Source organism: Hippocampus comes, unplaced genomic scaffold, assembly GCF_001891065.2.
Source record: "Hippocampus comes isolate QL1 unplaced genomic scaffold, H_comes_QL1_v1.1 scaffold333, whole genome shotgun sequence".
Classification (NCBI taxonomy): domain Eukaryota; kingdom Metazoa; phylum Chordata; class Actinopteri; order Syngnathiformes; family Syngnathidae; genus Hippocampus; species Hippocampus comes.
In genome coordinates, this window is record NW_017805386.1 from 180,805 (window position 1) to 184,508 (window position 3,704).

At 55.5% G+C, this 3,704-nt stretch overlaps 1 protein-coding gene across 3 annotated transcripts in view; it reads right to left on the reverse strand.

The window, feature by feature from the left end:
* Positions 1-3,704, reverse strand: part of LOC109517702 (disabled homolog 2-interacting protein-like) — an 89,758-nt gene that overhangs the window by 79,872 nt on the left and 6,182 nt on the right. Inside the window, exon 1 of one of the 3 annotated variants that reach the window (XM_019873023.1) lies at positions 796-1,047. The exons of the other annotated variants lie outside the window; for them this stretch is intronic. The gene's annotated coding sequence lies outside the window, so the exon portion shown is untranslated. Of the gene's footprint in view, positions 1-795; positions 1,048-3,704 lie in introns of those variants that run through there. 3 annotated transcript variants of the gene reach the window in all.

Genomic DNA, 3,704 nt, shown 5'->3' on the forward strand with positions numbered 1-3,704 from the left:
TGACCCGGTTATGCCCCCCCCACCCCCCCCCCACGGGGACAACACGCTTGAAAGAAGCCGCCTTCAGATCGTTCGATGCGCGAAACCAAGGGCTCTAGGTCATACAGTAGGTCTCGGCAGTTGAAAGGACACACTTTTTTGACTACCCAGGGTCCGCTTTGGCACCGGTACCTTATGCGCGGCAACGGCGAGCTCGGAAAAAGCCGCTTCTGGGTTGACTTTCAGTCATGAGATGCGCGACGGCGACATTGGCGTCTGACGCGAAGGGATCCGGGCAGTAAGTGTCGTTCGTTTCACTCCGCTCTCACTCCTCGATCCCATGTCTGAAGACAGTAAATCCCCCAGGGCCGCTTCTGCATCTTCCACGGCGGCGCGGCAAGCTGGGAAAACCCCAGCTTGGCTGCGCGGTGTCGGAAGGCCCCGGAGCCCCGAGTCTGCCCTTCCGACTGCCGCCGTCGCCACAAACGGCTCCCGAATTCCCGCCGACGCTCATCCCTCTTCTCCGCCTCACTTCCTTCCCCGCAGCTGCTGGCGCTCTAATAATAGGACAACAATGCCCCCAGACGCACATTCACAGACACTTAGTCCCTCCCGCCCTGCCACTAGCGCTGCTGCTACTACTACCGCCGCACGGAAAAGTTCCCCGAATGGAAGATGACGGCAAACTTCCAGCGTGAAGTCTCACGAGGATCGGCTGCGCAGTGCGTCGGCGGCGGGGAAAGATGACGGCGTGAAATCCGGGTGGGGGGGGGGGGGGGGTAATCCGGGGGGGGGGGGGGGGGCTTTTTTCCTTACCTCAGCGTCGCATCCCAAGCAAGAAATCCCAAGCAAAGCAACAAGTAGTAGCTCCGGGTTCCCTTGTTGTTGTTTTTTTTTTTTCTTTTTCTTTTTTTTGGACGGGTTTCCTCCTTCCGCCTCCTGCGGGCCCTCATGCAGGCTGCTCGCCGTGAGCCGACCGAGCGAGCGACTCCCCGGCGACGCGAGAGTGTGTGAACGAGAGTGAGAGAGAGCGCATGTGTGTTCCTGAGCGAGGACTCCTGCGGGGCTCCCCCTCCCTGCCCCCCCTCCATACCATTCCGCCACCTCCCCCCTCCCTCACGCTCTCTGACAAAGCAGGAGCGTCCCCTTCTTTTCTTCTCATCCTCACTCATTTCAGTTAGGAAGTCAACTGTTTCGTCCCCCCCCGCCCCCCCTCATTGTTGAAAGAAGGTAGAGGGAACAACGTGTTGTTCCTCAGGGCGAAGGGGGGGGGGGCAGGAGGAGGAGTCGGGAGCCAAATTCCAATGTCGCTGTCCAGCCAATGGGAGGCTTTGTTGCGGCTCAAGCGAAAAACCGCGGGGCCGGGCTCGGGCCTCTCCAGAAACAATCCAGCTCTTCGGCACTGAAACCCCCTCGTGGGGTTTTCCACACTGCCATTGCAAAAAATGAAAAGGAAGATCTTACATTGAGGCAAACTAGGCTTCTGCTTCTTTGGCAAAATACAAGATTTCTTCCGACCGGGCAGTTTTATTTTTTTTTTTGTTTTTTTTTTAATACCCGGACACTAAAATAAAATCATTAGCACGAGTGGCTTAAGACACACACACACACACACACCCCCACACGCACGCCGGGGCAGTGACATCGTAAGCCGAGACGTGGGCGGGGCCGCGGTCTCTCGAATGACAAAGTGATGAACCGGTCACATTTCACGTGCCTCATATGAAGCCCAAATCAAGTTGAGACGACGTTCTAGGAGGCTTTTTGTGACCGCTGTGAAAAATGGGAAACTGCGCAGCAGTAGCACGCGGCGGCCTTCAGGCTGAGCTAACAATAGCGTCAACCACCGGCAGCGGTTTACACAAAGGGCAGAAAAGTGGATGTTTTCTTGTCGGCAAAGATTGCCATCTCGCAGGGTTCACGACTCCCGGCTCCTCGGGGCTAAATTTAACCCTGCGGCCTGCCACTAAATCGTCGTCCCTCTCTTAAAACGAGATTACAGCGTAAAAACACACACACACACACAAAACTGCAGGTCCACTTCTAAAATATACTCGCGTCTTTGCACTAAACTGGAGACGGTTAGCACACGACAAAACAAGCAAGGCGACGCTACGCTCGTATAAAAAGCGACGCGCATTCTTCCCTGGCAGAAACACACACAAACAAAAAAAAAATGCAGACGGCGACCACTGTTTACATCTGGATAAAATCTGGTCAGTTCTGGATCAGTTAAAGACACACTTGTGCGGAAAATGGAACACAACCGGGGGTCCCTCATTTGCAAACAAACCCAATCGATCTTCCTTCTTTTTGTTCTTTGTAAGTGCAAATATATAAACCAATAAGCGAAACGTATTATTTCGGATGGAGGAGTTGTAAGCCCGGCCGGTACTGTAACGCCGATGACACGCGTCGGCGGTGCGCCGGGTGGTGAACTTTGAGCATTGAGTGGATGAAGGGGACCCCTGGAAATAGCCCCCAAAACTTTGCCAAGCCTCGCTCGCCGTAAAAGATGACGGCTGCCCTTCTTCACGTTGCGCTGGGAGCTGCTGACGATGTTCTCCGAGCGTTCGCGCTAGCTTGGCTTTGGGCGCTACTTTCAGAGGACGACTCCTTTCGTTCCCAAAGCAAACTGCTGAGTGGACGACGGGAGTCGGCGAAACGGCGGAGCTCAAACGCCGCTCTCTTGTTTGAGTTATGCGGCGTCGCCGTGGATCCAAAACATACGCTAAGTGCGGGAGAATGTCCAGAATCAGCAGAACTCCCGCCGGCAGTCACCCAAAAAATCCTAAACTGGAGCCTTGCCCAAGGACACGTCTCCCCCCCCCAGGTATTCGGGTGGCCAAGGGCCCTGTACTGTATCTCACTCGACGAGATCCACCCCCGCACTGAACAGCGGCCGAATCGTATCTCCGCATTCAGAACCAAAACAAGAGCGGGCCGTTTTTCAAAGCGTCAGGCCCGAGTCAGTCATGTGACCTTGACGCAGCGAAACAATTTCTGCTTTGAAAACGCAATGATCTCGATTCATCGCCGACAAATTGCTCATCTGCATCTTCGCGTCGTTCCAAAAGCTGTCCGCCACGCCGATCCGTTTATTCGCGGTCGTGGCGCCTCATTTCTTTTTCAACACTTTCTCACTCTGCCCGAAATGTCAAAAAACGGCCGGCATCGAATGAGTCGTTATCCGCTGAAAAATGCATGGCGGGCGGCAAATGGCCCCCGGGCCCTCATTTGCTCGACGCTCGTGGGTCAGGGTAGGGCTCGGCTCGGCTCGGGTTACGTTGGGGTCGGGTCTGCGAGGGGGCAAGGTTGGGGGCGTCATCCGATCCGGCCGCGTGCGTAAATGCGGCCGTGGGCCGGAGAGCTTTTTGGGCTTCCTTAACGCTCGCGTTTCCGCCTCCGAGTTTGCCTTTTCTTTCACGTCGTCATCCCGGGAGATTGAAGAAACGATTCCCAGCGGGCACGGGGACAAAAACGTCATTTTCGGCTTTAGTTCAAGCCAACTTTTATTGCTACCGCCCCCGCCACACCTCCCTTTTTTTTCTTTTTCTTCTTCTTCTTAATGATCCGGTTGAGCCCGAAACATTCCGGGCGGCGGCGAGGGGGGAGAGAAAACACGACACTGTCGCCTTGATCCTCGCCGGATTTATTTGCGTACATAACTCTTTTCTCTGCCTCCGACGACCCCCCTCCCCCCTTGCCCCTCACGCCCCCCCCCC